Source organism: Perca fluviatilis, chromosome 20 (genome assembly GCF_010015445.1).
Source record: "Perca fluviatilis chromosome 20, GENO_Pfluv_1.0, whole genome shotgun sequence".
Taxonomy (NCBI): domain Eukaryota; kingdom Metazoa; phylum Chordata; class Actinopteri; order Perciformes; family Percidae; genus Perca; species Perca fluviatilis.
This window is the reverse complement of record NC_053131.1, coordinates 12,481,309-12,503,192: the sequence shown is the minus strand read 5'-3', so window position 1 is coordinate 12,503,192 and position 21,884 is coordinate 12,481,309. Positions and strand designations below refer to the sequence as shown.

At 41.2% G+C, this 21,884-nt stretch overlaps 1 protein-coding gene across 3 annotated transcripts in view; it reads left to right on the top strand.

Annotated features, from left to right (window-relative positions):
- Positions 1–21,884, top strand: part of plekhh1 (pleckstrin homology domain containing, family H (with MyTH4 domain) member 1) — a 210,329-nt gene that overhangs the window by 146,559 nt on the left and 41,886 nt on the right. For 2 of the 3 annotated variants that reach the window (XM_039786896.1, XM_039786895.1), the window contains exon 1: positions 19,235–19,481. The exons of the other annotated variant lie outside the window; for it this stretch is intronic. The gene's annotated coding sequence lies outside the window, so the exon portion shown is untranslated. Of the gene's footprint in view, positions 1–19,234; positions 19,482–21,884 lie in introns of those variants that run through there. 3 annotated transcript variants of the gene reach the window in all.

The following is a 21,884-nucleotide window of genomic DNA, read 5'->3' as shown; positions in this document are numbered from 1 at the left end:
GCATATTTCAAGACTTGCTGTTATGATGTGAAGGCAAAGGCCCAGTCCCACTTCCTATTCAACATGAATTTGTAGGTGTTTCTGGTCATTTCTACTCCCCTTTTTTTGCTTTCCTTTTTTTTGTTTTTAAAGAGTGTAGTGGTCACATCTGCGGCCATCTGTGTGTTTGTCTTCCACTGACCTGAAACAAGTCCTCTTCCTTCATAGATGTCGAGCCTCCACGCCTTTCTAAACACAGTCTAGCTCTCAATGGCTGATTGTGTCTTCTCCTCTGACCTACTTTCCTTCCACCCACAGAAATGCTGCTTCTGCTATGGCCCATTTGGTTATATACATAGACACACGTGTGCACAGCCTCTCTATGAAAAAGAAAGAGTGTGTGCTGTGTAAATATGGATACACACAGTCACTCATACACATGAGCATCCAAGCACGCATGCAGAACCGTACAGCAGCCTCTCACCTCTTTTCTGCTGACGGTACATCTGCAGCCCAGATGTGCGCTGTACTCTGAGGTGCTGCTGAGTGCAGGATGTTTTGCATTCCCTCTGTGGAACATGTGAGGCGTTCCTGTGGGCCGTCCGTCTGCCTGCATTAGTCTGTGTGTCATGGGGATCTGTTTGCCTCGGCCCCTTGTTGGCCGGCTCCAGGGGTTTGGGTATGACTGTCCGCATGCTAATTTGGTGCAGATGTTGGGTGCTGAATCAGGTGGTGAGAGGAAACTCTGGCCCTGGCAGGAGGGAGACACTGGCTGCCCTGTGTGGCGGTCCAGCCATACATAACAAAATCTTCCCAGCTTAACCTTCTCTGCTCCTGCATTTGTCACATCTGCTGTTGATATGCTATGCTGTACTGTATCTGCCCCATGAATGAACTGAGTACTGGTGACCGACATCACATCAGATATTATTGATGTTGTTTTATTCCAAAACTCATGCACTTGTTCACACTCCCAGACCATGTGCAGGAAAGTTTGTTCAGGTTGACAGAATGTGCAATAGGGAGTAGGAATGCTCCCTATTGAATTTAGAGACGTATCTCTTCTGAGGTGTCCAATATGTCCTATGACATATGTTGAAGTGGATCTGCTGGTGATTTGGGTTCTGGATTTCTGGTGACAGTGGGAAATGTTGTCCCAAACTGTCTCCCAATTAATTACGTTCCCCTCCGAGCTCAGCTCTCGCTCCCATTTCTTTACTATTGGGAGTTCTCCTACGGATGCTTGCATCAATTTAGCATAAATCCCAGTTTTTCTCAAGTTTTGAGAAGCAAATGCAAGTTAATCCACTTTGAATAACTTTCTTTCAAAGTGTATTTTCATTTGTTTGTTACAACTTGGGTCTTATTTTCCAATTTTTGGCCATTGTTCCTATTGCTATTATTAACAATAGTTACCAAGTTCATTTCTGGCATCTGGAAACGTGATGACATCACTAAAAATAAGTCACTAGTCAGATAGGGGCAAGAAACATGAGGAGTCAGATGAGGAAACAGGCTTTAAACAAAACTCATTTGTGAAAGAAAACAAATAGCAAAAGTGTTACCCAAATGTCCACACTTAAACATCTATCACACCTTCACGCCCAATTTTGTCCCACCATACTTATCATAGTTGTGCATGCACACTGATTTTCAGTGACTACTTTGACATTTTGGGTGCACTCAGATAACTTCCAGATAAAGAAGTTTAGAATATCTGGCTTACTGTCGTGCCATTTCTCACCATTGATGTCCAAAATAATGAAAATAGAGCCAAGTTGAAGAATTATCTGTTTAAAACATACGAGTATGAAAGAAAGTATTTTTTTTCTTTATAAATTGAGGCTACCCGGCACATTTAAAATGTAGGTCATGACTAATTAAACGATTGCATCAGTAAATGACTATGAACATTGAGCACCATCCCCTGCCTAGCCCCGTCTGTTCTTCTATTAGTCTTGGTTGGTGTTGAAAATGTGCGGTTGATGCAGCACGAAAGCTGCACAGAAACCCTTCAGATGACACAAATCCCGGAGAGGAAGTCAGATCAACATGAATAATATAATAACATGATAACGTGATACTGTATGTGTAACAATGAAGAAGTGCTGGACTGCATGTATGACAGTTTGACGTTGTGAAACTACAGGGCTTTTATATAGTTGAAGTGGTGAATGATGACGTGCAGGGAGTAAAAATGGCCCTTATTTTTTTTTTATTTATTTTTTTTTTACAGCTCCGGCCGCAGGTAAAGTGGTGGGGGTGCAATAAATATAATAGCTGAGCACAAAGTGACACATTTAATAATACAGTAACAGTAGTATTACTGTAGAAGTACCTCGTCATTCCATCAACAACGCACTCGGGGAACTCCACAGATTTCACACAAAATCAAAATCAGTTTTCTAGTCATGGGGAGTACTAGTCTGCCTTCGAAGACAGTAGCTTAATGTTTTCTGTGGCTCTTGAGGAGCTTTTTGGATTTGTCAAGTCTGAGAAAGTAACCCGAGTGATGTCATCAGGGTTATTGTGGTTTAGACTTATAATAATAAAAAAGGTTAAAGGAAAACCTGCACTGCAAACTGGGTATGTGGCCTTTGAAAGATGTACAGGCAAGGCAGCGAAGATCTAATGAAAATGCACTATTGAGTTGCATGATGGGAAGTGTAGGATCTTGGGTTTTTGGACCTTGACCCATACCTGGCAACAAAAAGTCAGGATATTTCTGAGTCTGCTGCATTCATTTTGAATATTTTCTTCATTCTAATCTAACCAAGTACCCCAACTTTATCAAAGTGCCTAACCCTGCCTTCCACATACAGCCCATATGCAGAGGGTAGACACAATAATAGAAACACTGCAATTAGTTAGTTAGGTTTTTTTTTCACAAACATTTGAAACGTCCCACATGAGAGTACAAGATAAGGCTATTTATAAAACAGTAAAAGCAGTATAACATGCATCTTCTGCTAACACGTATTCAAAACCAAAAGAACAAACAATCAGTTAAAAGATGACATGTACTGTTATATATGTGGAAAAATGTCAAATATACACTGAATAGCAGATGAAAGAATGATATGAAAAATGAAATGCTACTGAACAGGCCTAAGGTTTATCTCCCCAGCTTTCTCCACGTGACTGGCAAATTGAAATGTTTTGTATGTGAACAACCAACTCAGACACAATAGTATAAACACAGTCCAAAAGATAATGCTGCAGTGGCAGGGTTATCTCAGTTGGTAGAGCGGGCGCACGCGTGTAGAGGTTTGACTCCGACCTGCGGCCCTTTGCTGCATGTCATTCGCCCCTCTCTCTCCCCTTTCATGTCTTCATCTGCCCTGTGAAAATAAAGACCTTAAAATCTTAACAAAAAAAAAAAAAAAGATAATGCTGCAATAGGTAGTGTAAAATCATAACTTCCATTTTAGGGTTGAAATGCAGGCACCATTTCTTCGACTGCAGACCTCCATTAGACCATGTATTTTATCTTTTGAAACTTCTCCCCCAGAGTTAGTTTCTCTTTTTTAGCTTTAGCTCAATCCCTGCGGTCTTCCTCCATGTTTCCCAGCCTCCGTGATGTAATTCTGACTTCCTGAACTAGTCTTCCCCCTTGTCCAATGACTATGCACACCAGTCCCTCTCCCAGTTAAACTTATTTTCTCCTCAGTACCATTTCTTCAGGCAGTGCCTGCCGTTGGCCGGCTTCTCCACAGCTGGCAGAGAACAGATTCCAGCCCAAGCAATTGTGGCCCTCACACCACCTGCTATAGGGTCATGGTCATAGAGTGATGTGTACTGTGTGTGTGTGTGTGTGTGCATATAAAAGAGAAGAGGATGCTTTAACACACACAAACACATAACTGACACAGCATGAGACTCCATTGTGTCCCAATCAGTATACCAGGAGGAACTGAATAACCAGTATGGCCTCCATCCTTCGCTCCAGTTGACGTAGATAGGGGACAGCGAGACACGGCGAGTTGGAAATCCCCTTTGATCAGTGTGTCCGTTATTCGATGGGATGTGGCGTTGCTGGGGGTGTAAAGCGGCTGTTGGGGCTAAGTGCAGGGAGAGAGTGCTCAATTGTCTTGTCCCTTTCTTTTTCGGGATGCACACCCCCACCAAGAAGCAGATACCGAGGTACTGACCTTTTCCCCCCTTTCTTCTGCCGCGGCGGGGATCATACTTGAAGGACGCTTTCTGTCCCGTGTAACTGCTTAACGACCCCCTTTTTCAGAAACATATCCACTTTAACTGTCTTACGCAAGTACTTTCCACCCTGCTTCTTTCAGTAGGTGGAGGTTGAGGCGTTAGCTGGGGGATTAAAGACAAAAACTGACAAGAACTGGACAAATTGACTGAGTGTGTTTTAGTTGTGGAAGCATCTGTTGCTGCAAGTGTGGTGATAGTTTAAAAAAAGAAAAGGATCAAGAAGGTTTTCTGAGAAATGGAGGAGGGGTGCAGCAGAAGGGGAGCTGTTTGTTTCAAGAGTCTGGTGTTATTTACTCTATTGTTATATGTGTGTACAGCCAAAGCCTTCAAAGAGCAGAACATTTGGTCATTAAGAAAACTGTTGTTTGACAGCTGTATAACATATTGTTCACTTGGAAGTGCTACATTGAGCAATAACTTTGCACACCAGAAAGCATCTGCAGTCTACATAAGATGCACGGAGATGGCCGTAGACATAAGTCTTTCCGTTTACTCACGTAAACTGAGGGAAAACACAAAAAGTTCTATTCCAACACAAGATATCCAGCATGTTACCAATAAAAACTATATTTAAAAAAATATCCAGCATGTGGAAAACATGATGCAAGGTGTTACCAATTGACAATTTAAAATGAAAGAAAGAAAATCCAATTATAGCAATTTTTCAAACACGCGAGATACTCCAAGTCCTTTTCTGACAAAAGGGACATTGATTAGTCAGACAGATTAAGCTGGTTAGTGGTCTGCTGGGAAGAGGACAAAAACCCCATTAAACTCAACAACAGAGTCCAAGACAAAAACAATGCCTTGCATTTGTTTGAATTGATTTAATATGAGGCATTCAGGAAGATGACAAACAATAGTGGTGGGAATCCACATCTCATACATCTGAAACCATTTATCTGATAAAAGTTTCAAAAGTTTGACGTCTTTTTGTGCATGTCAAGCTGCATCTCCCCTATTAGCTGGTTAATACTGTATGCACCACTTACAACATAGGCAACACTGACATAAAGCCCCCTGGTTGGTTAATATGGCTGGCTGCTCTGTGTTTTAAAGGGGAACTCTGCAGATTTTACACATCAAAATCAGTTTTCTGGTCATGGCAAGTACTACTCTGCCTGAGAAAGCAAGTGTCTTCTGTGGCTCTGGATGGAAATATGAGAAAAAGTTTTTCTTTAATACTTAAAACGGAAGGTGTCACCTTAATCATTATCTCATCTTGAAGCCCCATCTTGTAAAGGAGCCCCAAGTTAAAATGTAGTTTCAAGGCCTTTGTTATTTCAGATAATTTGTGCTTACATGGTGCATATTCCAAAATAAATTTCTGTTTAATCAAGAAACCATAGAGAGATGATGAGAAACAAAAAAGGCAAGGCAAGTTTATTTGTATGGCACCGTTTAACAACAAGGCAATTCAAAGTTCTTTACATGAAACAGAAAGGCATAAAGGAATATATAAAGGAAACACATTAAAAAAGACACATAAATAGGCTTTTCAAAAGAGTCTAAGTAAAGTAGAAGATAAATATGAGCTAGAATGCAATAGGACAAATCAAACTTTTTTAAGGTGTTTGTATGACAACATGAGATGGTATAAAACATGAAAACCTATTTCCCCCTTTAACATCTTTCAACCACAAGAACAATCTATCCAGACAAAAAGTAAATTCTTTAATGTAATGTAATCAATATTGATTGAGTTTATTAGTTCCGATATTTTGAAAAGAAAATCCAAAATAAGCATAATCATTCCTTTGATGGAGTACAGAATGTAACCTCTAATTGGATATAATACGTAACCTCTTCAGTGGTGAAAGAAGCACTCAGATCTTAAGTAAAAGTGGCAATACCACAGTGAGAAGTACTACTGTTACAAGGGAAAGTCCTGCATTCAAATTTGTACTTCAGTAAAAGTACAAACTTTACTTAAAGTGCTTATATTATGCTTTTTGGCTTTTTCCCAGTCCTTTTTGTGTTATACCGGTATATCTTTTTTATGCATGTTATAGGTGTACAAAGTGAAAAAGCTGCTTAAGGTGGAGCTGGTTTTAACTACTTTATATATACAGGGGTTGGGCCCATCCAAATGGTCACAAGATAAATCTGGGATATGATTAATCGGGCAGGAAAGAAGAAAAATAAAGTTCTGCTGCACAAATTCGTATTCACTTTTGGGACGTTTCTCTAATGTTCCATTTTTTTCTGGAATATTGGATAATTTGGGCCTCAAACAGTTATTAAAGTGCTCATATTATGCTTTTTTGGCTTTTTCCCTTTCCTTTATTGTGTTATATATCTTTTTTGTGCACATTATAGGTTTACAAAGTGAAAAAGCCCAAAGTCCACCCCAAAGTGACTTACCATCTCCAACAGAAAACACTGCTTTGTAACACACGTGCTCGCCTAGCTGCTAGCGTGGCACTCCCTCATACTCTGCTTCTGACTGGCTAGTAGTCCTTACCTAGGTACTGCGCATGTGCGACTCCCAACAAAGATGGAACAGAAGTGAGATGTCTCACTCTGTTGCTAAAACAGAGAGCTCAACACACAGGGTGAAAAGAGGAGCTGCAGCAATGTGCAGTACAACAAAAAATATGGTGTTTTTTGAAAATTAAACCATGTAAACCTATTCTGATATAACCTCTAAATACAATTATGAACCTGAAAATGAGCATAATATGAGCACTTTAAAGTACCAAAAGTAAAAGTGCTCATCATTCAGTACGACCTATTTCAGAATAATGTATATATTATAATATTGGATTATTGATGCATTAATGTGTACCTCACGGTAATGTTGCAGCTGATAAAGGTGGGGCTGATTTTAGTTGCTTTATGTACTAACTGCTGTGTAGATTTGAGTTAGTGGAGTGCATAGTACAATATTTCCCTCAGAAATGTAGTGGAGTACAATGGTAATACTAAAGCAAAATTAGGTACAGTGCTTAGTTACTTTCCGCAACTGAACCTCTTTAACTCAATTTCCATATATCAGAGGCAATGCTTCCACTTGAACAGCATACGTCTTCTGGCAGGAGAGGGAAATAGGAAATAGAAGAGATTGACAGATTTTCTCCTCAAAATCAATTTAGAGATAATCTGTGACTTGATTTATTCCAGAACCTTTTATACAAAGGAGTCTTCCATGGTGTTACAGAGGCTTCAGTTCTGGCGGTCTCTTGTGGTAAAGAGAAACAAAAGACTGGCCATAGAGGACAGTACCTTTACTGTCCAGCAGAGGACAGCATGTCACTGAAACAGTCAAGTTTGAGCCATACGTTCCTCTTTCTCCCTCTTTCTTTCAGTCACACTTTTCCTATCCCTTTTCATCTGTCTCTTTAATTCTCTTTTACTGTCAGCTTTGCTAAAGTTGCACACGGACAGACAATACCACACAGGCAGGCCAACAAACCATATGGTCTGGTTCTTGAGTTGTGTAGCAGAGCTGTTTTCCCTCTCTCTATACTGCTGTCTGCTTCTGTCTGAGTCTGCTAAAACCATCACTCCCCCCCCCCCCTTCTAACCTACACCCTCTGTTTTTTTTTTTCTCCCTCCATGAAAACTGCCTTCCTGCCTCCCTCAATCCTTTCTTCTCACTCATCTGTCTTCCTTTGTCACCTTCTCCCACTCCTCCACTTCTCTCTCTCTTTTTCTTCCTCTCTGCAACCAAATACTGTCAGAGTCATTGACTACATGTGGATGATGTCAGCTCCCCGCTCACTGTGACAAAAGAAGCCAACGTATGAAAAGAAAGGCCAGCTGGGATCAGGGTCAATGTGTGTATTGTTGGATCCTTCTCACCAGACCTGTTTCATATTTCTCACATTTTTGCCTGGTAAAGAAGATGCAACACTGTCAGGATATGGAACTCATGGTTTTCACATTAGCTGTTCTACAGTAAAGAAGGATCAGCACTCAGCTCCATGCATGTAAGGTTTCACAAATGATAACTACATTATTGCATATAGTCAGTCATTCATACAGTTACTGATTTTTTTCGTTAGGCCCTACTTCATGTCTTGCACTTTTACAGGACTGTTAAATGGTGTTTGTGTGTGTGTGTGTGTTGTGTGTGTGTGTGTGTGTGTGTGTGTGTGTGTGTGTGTGTGTGTATTTGTTTAACTATATTCATGGGGTCCAAAAACCAGGAGTCCAGTATACTTGTGGGGTCCCGACAGCTTTGTGGGGCCAAAATGCTGGACCCCACAAGTTTAAAGGACTGTTTGAGGGTTAAGACTTGGTTTTAGGATTAGGGATAGAATTAGGTTATGGTTAGGGTGAGGGTAAGGGTTAAGGTTAGGCATTTAGTTGTGATGGTTAAGGTTAGGGTAAGGGGCTAGGGAATGCATTATGTCAATGACAGGTCCCCACAAAGATAGTGCCACAAACCTGTGTGAGTGTGTGTGTATGTGTGTTTGTGTGTGTATGTGTGTGTTTGTATGTGTATGTGTGTGTGTGTGTGTGTGTGTGTGTCAGAATTATTGTCCCATCCTATTTCTATCAAGAGAACAAATTTTCTGTAGAATTTCTTTCCTGTCTGTCTGTCAATTGGTCCACCACTTTGATCACCCAGACTGAATAATATCAACAACAACCATTTTAATGGATTGACATGACGTTTGGCACACGCATTCATGGTTCCCATGTGATGAAACCTAATGACTTTGGTGATCCTTTGACAGTTCATCTAGCACCACCATCAGGTCAAAATCTCAATGTCTCCAATACTTTAATTTACAGTATTACTAAATGGCTGCACAAATAATGACATTAGCCTCAGCTGTACGCTGTCTTTAGTGCTATGTTACCATGCTTCTGTAACATCTACACTAAGACGGTGAACATGGTAAACATTATACCTGCTTACAGTACGGTAACATCAGCATGCTACTATTGTCACTGTGAGCACGTACTGTATGCATGTTAGCATTTAGCTGTGCCAATGTACAGCTTCACAGAGCTGCTTACATGGCTGTAGGCTCTGTAGTTTCTATCACAATGAGCTTCTTTTCAAATCATAAACTAAAGAATTGTTTTCTCTGGTCACAATGTCTGTGAGTCAGCTACGGTGGCCCACAAGAGACAGTATTTGCATTAGCGCATGTCTACAGTATATGGTGAGCTGGCATGAGCAGGGTGCAGCGGGGTATGGAAGAGTGCATGGTGGCTTAGGTTTACAAGCCTGTCACAGCTCTCTCTGTGCTGTTCCTTGTCCCTTGAAGTCCTGTGTGGACCTCTGGGGACCTCTGGTAGTTCTCTTTAACAACAAAAGCCAGCTTGGTATGTGTTTACACAGAGCCGTCCCCAGTGTCTCCTCTGCTCCTCTGCAGAAGCTGGCTGGCAGATAACAAACACCTCTCAGCGCTGACTGACCAAGTGATTTATAGCTTCATAAACGTCTGGTTTGGGGATGTGCTTAACAGTTTCCCTTCAGGTCAATTTTACCTGTTTTCTGCTCTGTCAACACGCCGGTCTGGAGCAACAGCATCTGGGAATGTGTAGCAAAGATGACACTCTTTAAACTTTGTTACTTAACTCTTTTCTGCTAAATGACTGTATCTATGGGATGTTTTCTTGCCGAAACAAGTGTTAGCCTGTGTGTGGTATGGTAGGTGCCCCTTGAGAAAACAAGGATGTGTCAGTGTTAATCCCTTTGTGGGGCATTCACACTCTTCTACCTCTTCTTCTGGGGGTAAAAAGACATCATGCTTTCAACAGGTGGAACATGCACCAGCAAAAGCAGTGTGTGTTCATAGGTTGTATTTAGGTTGGTGTGGGCTTCACACCTTCCCTTTGAGCTCGCCTCTCACTTTGTGCTACTCAGCACCAACAACAGATGTATTCACACATTTACACAGGCATCCCCAGAGGACCAGCAGAGGAAGTGGAGTTAGGAAATAAACAAAGCTTGTCCGTTTTGCATCTCCAAACCTCAGTGTAAAGTGTAAAAACAAAGAAATTACTGTTTTTAGAGGGCTGATTTGCCAGACTGTTTTTATACAGTGAATAAGGCAACCAGCGAAGAGGTTACTTTGTCCAGCCAAGAAATAGACAGGCACATAACCCCCCCATAAATCAACAAGTTGTCAATTTTACACTTCAGGTTTTTGTATGGATTACACATACGAGGTATAACGTGTTAATTTGTGAGCTTTAGAGCTGCTGGTAGGTGAATTTTATTAGACTAGCTGTTTCCCTGTTTCCAGCATCTCAACCTATGCTCCATCAGAAAGAAAACAAGCTTCGAACTATTCCTTTAAAGTGCTCATATTATGGTCATTTTCAGGTTCATAATTGTATTCAGAGGTTGTACCAGAATAGGTTTACATAGTTTAATAAAAACAAAAAACATATTTTTGTTGTACTGCACATTTCTGCAGCTCCTCTTTTCACCCTGTGTGTTGAGCTCTCTGTTTTAGCTACAGAGTGAGACATCTGACTTCTGTTCCATCTTTGTTGGGAGTCGCACATGCGACATTTTTCACTTTGTAAATCTATAACGTGCACAAAAAAGTTATATAACACAGCATAGCACTTTAATAACTGTTTGAGGCCCTAATTAGCCAATATTCCACAAAAAAATAGAACATTGGAGAAACGTCCCAAAAGTGAATAAGAATTAATCATAATCATCTTCCAGATTTATCGTGTGACCCTTTGGATGGGCCCAACCCCTGTATATATAAAGTAGTTAAAACCAGCTCCACCTTAAGCAGCTTCAACAGTAAGTTGGTGCCTAGCATTGATGCATCAGTATTAACAATCTTATAAATGTAATAATAATGTGGCATGGGCCATTTTTCTGCAGGCCGAGTACTTTTACTTTGACACTTTCGGTATGGGTTGCCGAAGATACTTTATTGAATGCAGGCCTTTTCCTTGTAACAGAGTATTTGTACATTGTTGTATTAATACTTTTACTTGAGTAAAGGATCTGAATACTTCTTTCAACACTGGTCTCATATAAATTTAGAAGTTGGAAAGCAACAGCAGTTATAAGATCATTATTGATTTAAATGTTATCAACTATGAGTTCTTGTTTCTGCTTTTCTTTAAAATGATGGCACCCGACGCTCACATCCTGTCTGCTTGTGTCAAACGAGACGCTTATCAAAGCTGGATCTTATCATCTCTTCATGCAAAACACTCTCACTCTGTGGCTGCTGACAACGGGCCAGTTGCAGGGCAGGACCGCAGCCAAAATCTCCCCAGAGGAGCGAAGCCTTCAGGCTGGAGAGTCACAGTTTACAATGCTGGGTTTTCTCCATTTCATGCTCTCATACTCTGCATTGTCCCCGAGCTTTCACAGCTCCCCATCCGTATGGCTTCAACAGATCATGTGACATTGCCTCATCCTCTGTTTGCAAAACGCCCTGCTTTTCTACCTCCACCCTGTTTTACTGTGTGTGTGTGTGTTTTTTCTCCAAATTTCTAAATGCTTATTATGCACACTATCTGGCATTTCACTCTTATTCTATCTCTCACTCCATCATTCTTCGTCTCCTCACGCTCTTTCCCACTTGATTCAAGATTTCCCACTGTGAACAGAGAGCGTATTGTGCCCGGACAGATCTTGTCTGTCCTCGGTGTTGACTGTTTTGTCTGTGGGAATCACCATGATGGATGGAGATCCCCTCCATGCCTGCAGTGTGTGCAAGCGGACATTTTGACAGTCCTGGAGAAACATAAACAGTGTTTGGTTTGGTGTGCTATGTCTGCTCTTCTTCCCCTTCCAGTCAAGGAGAGTGACAGTGAATGTAGTGACAAATTATCATAAAATCATAAAAGTTTCTTTTTCTTTTGTAGATGAGACCATCCCACGGCTGCAAGGTTAGAAGGTTCCTCATCTATGTATGTTTTCATAGAGGAAAGTCAAACTCCCAATTGCATAATCCAATAAGAGGATAGAGCTTTTAAAGTATTATATATGACACTAGGGACTTGTCAGAGTGAAATCTTTCTTGACTAGTGCTGTGAATTTGTAACCACAGGATGTGAACGTGGCTAGTTTCACAGCTTTAGTCAGGGTGGAAAAGTATATTCAACAATTGTGGTCTGCTGGTTTGCGGATTGGCTGCGATTTGCAAACACTCTGGCTGGATCACCTATGGTAAATCGCCGCGACGCATGACCACGAGACTCTGCAATGTAATTCAGATCTTTACAGGGCTTCATCCTTAACACAGACACACAGGCGTGCTGTTTACACATTGCAGTCCCACTTATGTCTTTTAGAGACACACACACACGCATGCATCCAGTCCCATGTGCATCTTTATGAAATGAGTGTTATTGTGAAGTGGCTAAACAGTCATCACTCCCTGGACCTGTGATTTAAGGATCACTGTCTGACCACACTCACGCTGTCTGCCTCCAAATCCACTGTCACCAGACACACTGCTTTACATCTCACTCAACAGGTCGCATTTTCCAATATCTGCCGATGATGTTGACAGTATGCACAATGCCAGCCCAAACCCCTGCTTTAATGTCTATTACATATGCCCAGTATGCACACTGTAAAACCATTGGGTTCAAAATGGACCCAGTTAATATAGCACAGAATATGGGTTTTACTTTACACAGCACTAATAGGTTGTTTTGAGCCAGTGTTAGTTGTGTGTTAGTATTAGTAAGTTTTTATATATATATATATATATATATATATATATATATAATGCAGTAGCATGCTCATATGAACCTACAGAGAATTATCACCTGAATCTGCAGCTCCCCTTGGCTTTACGGAGCTTTATAGTGAGTTTTAGCACATTTTACGCTGTCCAGCTGCAACTTTACTGTTTTGGATCACTCTCACTTTCATAGCGTTGTTTTCAGCTGCAGCAGGCAGCTGTTTTCAGAGAAAAAGCTCTAAAAACCCACTGGACACCACCTGTTCAGCACCAAGAAGCAGACAGACACAGTTAGAGACTAGCTGGGGAACATAGCGGAGCCTTTAGCAGCTAAAGAGACAGAAATTCAGTGATTCTTAGAGTGTGATGTTGGAGCGTAAAAACTGGAATGTGTTTCTCCTTTTTCCTTTCGCAGCAGTGACCAAAAGCGAGATGACCCCTACCTGCAACACTATAGCCTTTTGTTAACTTGAAGCCACACTACAGCTCATCAAGCAGACCACACACAGAGTGAGGAGGAAGCTCACTGTTGAAGAAGAAATACAGAGGATAAAGAGGCAAAGGGGAGAGGAGTTAACGGTCTTGTTATCACAGGGGGTGAAAAATGAAATGGTGAGTAGTTTTTTCCACCATAAAAACTCATAATGTATGTTCACCACCTCCCCTCAGTGTCAAACGTGTTATCCTTTGCATCTCTCATCCTCGGGGCTGTCTTCTCTCTCTCACAATGTTGCTGTTAAAGTGAGTTTGGTTTATTTTCTTTTTATATGGAGTTTCCATCATGCTCCACTCCCTCTGTGGTTCCAGCGCGGCTGGCCAAATGGCAATAAAATGCTCAAAGGACATCAGAGAGGGAAAAGGAGACCTATTTGTTAGCCTAACAAAATCTCGAGTGGATAAATAGGCAGTCAACATGTGAGAAGAAAGGGGCAATGCTCTGCTCCGGTGCTGCTGCGAGGGGTAAGACAAGTGTCCGAACACAAACAGTTGCAGAGAAGCATCTTCCCAGCGTCAGTGTTTTTGTGCGAGATTGGTCAGTAGTCAGTCAACCAACCTTCGACATCTGAATTCAGTCGTCTTTATTTATGTTGCGGGAGGCTTCTTTTTATGTACAAGGTCAATTAAAACTCAAAGTACTGAAAATATGCACAATACAAGAAAATAAAGTAAACACATAAAAAAAGGAGAACATAGATCAAATAAAAACAGCTTTGGTCTAATAAAAAAAGAAATGCATGCAAAGTCATCATAAAAAGCACTTTCAACAGCTGTGTTTGCTAAAATGATGGCTTTAAAATGTGAGTGGAATGAGCCTATGTTGAGATTTCCCTGCAGTCTGTTTCATTTGGATGTGAAGTAAATGAAAACTGAAAGCAGATTGTCCTTGTTTTATTGTGGTGTGTGGATCTAAACAGTCCTGACAAATCTATGTCATTGTGTGTACCCTCTGTGTCGTTGTCTCACTCCTGTCAACGAAGAAGCCTTGTTTTCTTAATCTGATGGACTTTATGTGTGTTACAATATAATGGTCCAGTCTATCATCTGACATACAACAGGAAACCTCAAGACATAGAGTCACAGATATGGATCAAAGATGGATTTCCTAGTCTAATTTGTTATTTTAATCAAAAAAAAACAACAACAAGCGCTCAACTGCCTTATAAGAAAGAGTTGTATGTGTAAATACATGTTACAAAGTAGTACTCAAAGGAACAGTTTAAAGATACAGCTGACAATATTCTACTGTTTTTGTCAAAATCAAAAAAGACCAAAATCAACAATGCCATTTGCTCCTACTAAAGATGTGAATGTTTAAAACACATGTCACAAAGACATACTCAAATTTTTTTACAGATTATTTTTTGGGCTTTTCCACCTTTAATAGATAGGACAGCTAGGTGAGAGAGAGGGGGAAGACATGCAGGAAATCGTCACAGGATGGACTCGAACTCTGGACCTCTGCGTCGAGGCATAAGCCTCTCAGTATATGTGCGCCTGCTCTACCCACCGAGCCAACCCGGCCACGCGTACTCTAGTTTTAAATAAACTCTAAACTTAGTTTCTAAAGCAGCTGGGAACTGTAGTTTTTTAGCAACCGTTACTCCAACAAGTAAATGTGCATTTGTTTACTATTTCCAACCACGGCTTTGGCTTGCTAGCGAGTACTTAGAGCAGGACAGTGTGTGTGGGATCTACGACCTATATGATCTGCTCATCATAATGAAAGCACATGTCAGCTAGTGCAACTTTGTCACTCAGTGTCAGATGTTTTTTTTAATGGTTTTTAGATGATAACCAAGGAGGGAAATTAGCTGTATCAGGCTTTGGATACACAGAAAATACCTGTAGAATGAATTGCTGGTTTTGGTGTTTTCGTTGGATTTGTAGCTATATCACCAGTTTCAGTCACCAAACCAGCATCTTTTCTTTCATGTAATTTTCCTCACCTGATATCTGAATACACTGTTATCCAGTACTTTATTTATTTTTTTATTTTTATATATACTTTTTATTGGTCCCCAGTGGAGAAATTAAATTTGTTTCACTCTGTTGTTAGAACACACAGGCCTGAAATACACACATGCTCAGGTCCTATACATGCACAAATGGAGAGATGTCAGAGTGAGGGGGCTGCAACTGCTGGACAGGCGCCCTGAGCAGTAGGGGGTTCGGTGCCTTGCTCAAGAGCACCTTGGCAGTGCCCAGGAGGTGTATTGGCACCTCTCCATCTACAGTTCGATTCCCAACCCAACTCCCTACGGACTGAGCTACTGCCACCCATTTTTGATTGGGGTCAGTTGGGTCTCCCATCTCCGCTGAGTGACCTGGTCACAGTCTGGGTCATCGCACGGCTCTGGAGGTTAAATAGCTGTTAGAACAGACAATAATCTGCAAACACTTGGTGAAACTGGCCTTAAGCTCCCTCTCTACTGTCCTGAACCCCCTCGCTGAATTGGCAGCCGTGCCCGAGAATAGGCATGTAAACCATGTAGGCCTGACACCAGTTGTTTTGACTGAGAGCACTGAGGCACTGACTTATTGTGCAACACAAGGCAGAGCCTTTAGCCTCATAAGCTATAACGATAAATTCCCTGCTGTAAACTCACCCCTCCCTCTTCCAGAATGGATCTTTTCCAGCATGGAATTTGTAAGCATTTTCCCTTAAAAGTTGTATTTAATCCTATCAGAACGTTTTTTGATACGCACGGCAGAGAGTGTATTTTATCAGCATTGTTACAGTGTTCCTGAGAGCTCCACACCCATTAGAGTCAATTTGGTACTCTGATAGTTTTGAGCAGCCTTCCAGAGCCATATCAGTTCTGTGAATGGACAAACAACACTCCAGTCCCCACTTAAATCACACCTACTTTTTTACTTTAAAGTCAATGGTGAAATATAGTTACTAAATAGTATTGAATTGGCACTCAAGTTGTCTAGACTAAGTGGCACTTCACTTATTTACAGCTTGAACAAGATGTGGGTCAACACATTTTACTCAAGTCGGAAGGACACGACTTGCCAAGTAGACGTCATATTACACAGAAACATGGCGGAGAAAAGTAAATGTTGGGTTGATGAAGATTTTTTTAGAAATTAATTTACATATTGTATATAATTTTCTTGCTCACATGTAATTTGTAAAATGGTATTAGGTTGTAACCGTTATTTAAAAAAAGTTATTTATTCGCATAAACCCTGATAACAGCAAGTCAAGTAAAGCAATATTTTAATGGTTTTAGGGAATACTGGTGCTGGTGCAGCAACAAGTCTGGGACAAAATCACCAATATAAAGCATCGAACTGTTCAGCATACTTAGATAGCAACATGAATCTTCACACCAACCCATCATCCAGACGCTAAGGCTGTGAGCAATAAAATACAACACAACTTTCCAACTCGAGAACTAGGACTATCCAAGGAGCATGTGAATGCACTAGTAGACTCTTGTTGTCTGTGTACTATATAAATACATAGATGCCCTTTGGAGTGGGAGTATTTGTGTTGCTGAAGTGCTTTTATGTGAACATGTGATCTTGATTCCATGTCACACAGCATCCTGGTCCCCTTTTTGCACAGACTGTCAGCTGAGAGGAATAACTGCGGTTATTTGTGTGTTCTCTGTCTCTGTCTGATTCTGTCTTCATGCCTGCACTCTGTATTTGTGCAGTACTACTTCAGTCGGTGGACGCAGAAGGGCGTGTCACACCACTGCATGCTTGTTACATTAACACGCAAACTTTAAAAAAAAGAAATCGGGCCATGGTTCCATTTCAGGCCATATTATAATTAGATTTTAAATATTCTTTTCTTGTTAGAGACACTCAGTTGTAGGTCTGTTGTAAGCCCGATGATATGTAAATGTAAAAGTGAGCTAGTAACTAATGTGAATTACTTATTTTTGCATGCAACAATTCAAATGCTCAGACAGACATTATAAAATGTTCCAGATGGAGATATGCTACAGAGAGGAAACCGATCTTCCCACCAGGACCACAAGTCTGCCTTTCTGATTAGGCCCTATTTGTTTCTAAACTACATCGCTGATTAAAACAGCTTGACTGGGAACTAGTTCTGACATTTGAGGGAATCCTTGTGAGATTTGGAATGAAGAATGAAGGCCAAGCCTTTGAGATCTCAGCGCACTTGTATTTTGTCGGTGTGGTCCCAAATTACCCCCTCACAATTCTTTTACCACCCAGATAATGATTCATTACAGTTGCAAAGCTCCACACAGTGGTTTAACAACTTTTGATTCCAGTAAAGCCTAGCCTGCAAGCCTTGCCAATAAACAAACATACTGTAATTAGGCTACTTAAAACCTTAAAGTTGGACTTCTCTGTGCTCCCTCATGGTGGTCTTGATTTTTAATCAGAGGTAATATACAGACTGCTTCAAATGACTTAAAGACCCCCTTTACTCAGAAATGTGCTTGTTGTTACTTCACTTGCTTATTCATAGATTCTGCATTTAGAGGGCGAAGAAGTATGTTTTAAGACATGCTAGTGGGATGCTAACTTTGGTTTGAACAGAAATATCTCAAAAACTATTGGATGGATTGCCATGAAAGGTTGTACAGATGTTGTTCTCAGATGATGTATCCTAATAACTTTGGCAATCCTTTGACATTTACTAAAGAGCCATCATGAGGTTAACATTTGTGATTCTGAGTGAAATGTCTCTTAATGTATTGGATGGATTACCGTGACGTTTGGTACCCAGATGTATTTCCCCCTTAAAATGAATTGTTAGAATTTTGGTGATTCCATTTCAGGGCCATCATCAGGTCAAACTTAAAATGTCTCCAATACTTAAGTTTGTGACCAAATACTTACAAAACGAATGATGTTCCCATCTTAGTTGTAACAGTTGTAACCTATGGTTGTAACAAATAACAAATGCTAACACACTAAACTAAGAAGGTGAACATTAGCTAAACATCAGTATGTTGTCATTACGAACATGTTTCTGGCGTTGGTGATGCAGGCTTACTTTTCTTATAGCACCATTATAAAGTCAAATTTCAATTTGTCCAGTTGATATAGCATAATTAATGAACACTTGCTAATGACATTACCATCAGCCTCAGCTGTACTGTAACGTTACTTTGTGTTTGCTGCCGCTAATTAGCCAATGTTAGCATGCTAACACACTAACTAACATGGTAAACATACAGTATTAAACATTATAACGTTACCTGCTTCATCAGCACGTTAGCATTGCCACTGTGAACATGTTAGCATTTAGCTTTATGCCCTGCTGTATCTGAGGCCTCCTCAAAGAACCGCTGGCAAGGCTGTCTACAGTGTAGACTCTTGTATGGATGTACATGCTAGAAAACTAGCTATCGGCATAATGTTACTAGCATGGCTGACTTGCTAACTAATAATAATTATTAATTTATAATGAATTATATAATTAATATTTTTTTCATAATTATTATTAAATTAGAGTTTGTCTAACAACATGTCTGAAATGTATCTTTAATGTATCAGAATCAGTTTTATTGCAACGTTAGGTTTTCAGATACTGTACAAGGCATTTGTCTTGTTTTTTTTTTAGAAATAGTAAAAATATATCTTTTTTTTTTAAAGTGGAAGAAACACATACTTTTGAGTATTTGCAAAAGTTCATAATATGAAGTCTAAGACCAAGAATATAAAATAGAAATGAACTGTGGTTCTGTTTTTGTTTAAGGCTATTGGGACAACAGACTTTTTTTTTTCTTCAGCCCAAAGAAATCTTCTGTGTTTACATCCTGAAAGAAAAAAGAAAAACTCGAGCAGCCTAATGCAATATCCTGAGCAGCTCCTGCACACAAGGGGGGCCTGACTCCTGGAGAAATTTGATCCTGCATTGGGCCCTTTAAAGGAATATGGGATGAGTCTGTTGAATGGAGCTCAGAGTGAAGTCCCACTGAGGTCTGCGCTCCAGAGAAAAGCAAAGGACAAGCGGCAGCAGCAGCAGCAGCAGCAGCAGCGGGACGGGGTAGCCTACGACACAACCACTGAAAAAAGAAATGAATGAGGAATGAGAGCGGTGACAAAGTCGAAGTGAAGAAGTTATGAGCCGAATTGCGACGAATTACAGGGTAATGTGTCCGTGAGCGGGGGAAGCCGACTGAAGGGGGAGAGAGACAACAAAGTCACAAGGTAAAGTAGCTGTGAAGGACTCCGCTATAGAACCGATTTATCTCTTTAGCTTCTTCCATATCACGCACTGCTTTTAATGCAGATGTCAAGGGACTCATTTAACCAAGACACACGAGGTTGGTTGGGACAAAAGCCGCAACTGCATTTTGAGAGATGTCTGAAGCCTGTTTGAAGTCTTTTTTTCTTTTTCTTTTTTTTTGCTGACCAACGGTTTTACGGTTGCTACTATTCTACTCCGTGCGCGTCTGGCACACCTGTTCCTTGTGGCCTTTTTTGGGACAAATTCTTGCCTTGAGGTAGCTCTAAAACACGTATTCAGGCTAGGCTATATTAAGTAGCCTATATATGTTAATCCAGACAAAAAGTAGGCCTACGTTTTCTTGTTTTCATTGTCATTTGCATGACTTTAGAGGAAACTGTGCACACATGCATGTTCTTCTCATCATTATGTGCATCTGGAGAGATACTGCTCCATACATCAATCTGACCCCTGCAGCAGCCGCCATAGCTGTTACTGAACACCTTCCCACGCTAAAACACGAACAGAAGATATATTTTCTAGTCTCACAAGGTATGGTTATAGCTGTCTCTTACTATAACTCATGCAAACAGAGCCTTTCTCCATGCCCCACAGTGCTGTGTGTGTGTGTGTGTGTGTGTGTGTGTGTGTGTGTGTGTGTGTGTGTGTGTGTTGTGCAGGAGAGCTGCAGAGGTAGATGTTTACACCTCAGCGCAAAAGAATGTCATGGCCTGTACTTAAGGTTAAGACTGATAATTGTGATGATTGTGGTCAGTTTGCCGAGGCCTGTCATTAACCTGAGCTGGAAGAGAGCTGCAGGTTTGCTTGCTGGCAAAGGTAGGAGGAGAGGATGTGGAGGAAGGGAAGAGGGAGGGAGGGAAGAGGAGGGTGGGAAAGGTGCTGCAGGAGCAGAGGAGAAGAAGCACAGGAGGATGGAAAGTGAGAGGTGTTGGGAGGAGGAGAGGTGAGGCTAGATAGAAAGAGGAGTAAGACAAGACAGATAAGATGATAAATGGCAGGAGGATTAACACGGGGTGTATTCATGATTTTAAAGTAGGCTGAAGACTGAAGCATTGGCCTCTGCAGTGCTTTAAATGTCTGATTTGAGTAACTGCTCAGTTGAAAAAAGTTAAACTTTTGATTTTTAATTATTACAAGATAATAAAAAGTAGGGCAAACGCTGTTATTTATAAAGTTGGAAAACATTCTCCTTTTGCACCACATAACATAAACCTCAACGTTTCTAAGAAAAGGGTCAAAGGTTAAGAAATGTGTAGCTGCTTTGGAGATCCCCCTCTTATTTATAGGACTACATCCCAGCTGTACCATAATAACGAGGCACTAATTTAAACAAAAGTGTGAGGCCTACTTGACCGGATGGGAGTCAACAGAGGTCCCCTTTGTTAAACATATGGGGTCGCTAGGGAGAAGATAAGGCAATATTTAACACACCCATACTTGACTCCTCGAGCTCTTCGATAATTTGTCTTTGTCTGCTTTGGTACACAGAGATCTGCCACGCTGACACGAATCTGCAGCGACTGACCCAGATTTGCACACACACGCACACGCACACACGCTCCTGTTCTGTTTGATGGGAGTCTTTTATTTGATGGGGTGGAGGGATACCAAAACATGGGAAAGCCAAGTTGGACCTCGGCAGAGACAACAACAGCGGGGATTTGAAATGTCTGGTGGGGATGATATCACTGAACCACCTAATCACTTACATCACCGCAGCTGCATGCTCAGCAGTGTGTGTGTTTGTGTGTGCGCGCTCATGTGTCTGTTTCCAATCTATTTCAGTGTGTATCTCCATCTGTGTCTGTCTGAGCTCTGGTAAGCAAGCGCTGAAGAGTTACGACTGGCCTGGGAGTGTGTGTTTGAATACGTGGTGATTAAGGAGGTTGTATTCAATGGAAGGACTGACATGAGAGTACTTGTGCTCCCTGCATCCTCTGAGTAAAGGTGCAGTCAAACAATCCGCTTTTGCGACAGACAGACAGACAGAAACGCCGCACACCGTTCCCATCCAAATGATTTTATAACGATCTCTGATAGCTTCCATATTTTGAATAAAAACTCTTCTCGCTAGATATCAAATCTCACTCAGTCTGAGAAATAATGCAATATAACTGTCAGTGTAGTCAATGGAAAGCAGTTGTCGGTGATGGCAGGCGTAGAAACGATCCTGCTGGGATCGTTGCGGTGGCGTTTCCATTCAGTCGTCCTCCCCAGTGTTTGCTCTGGCCGCGGCTGCGTGCAAGTTCTCACGGCTAGATAGAAGTTAGAGAAGCTCCCAGGGCCTTCGTGTCTGTCTGCATCCAGGAGAGGACTCACCATTCTGGGCTTCGGCTCCCCCGTGCACCCCACACTCTGGGTGG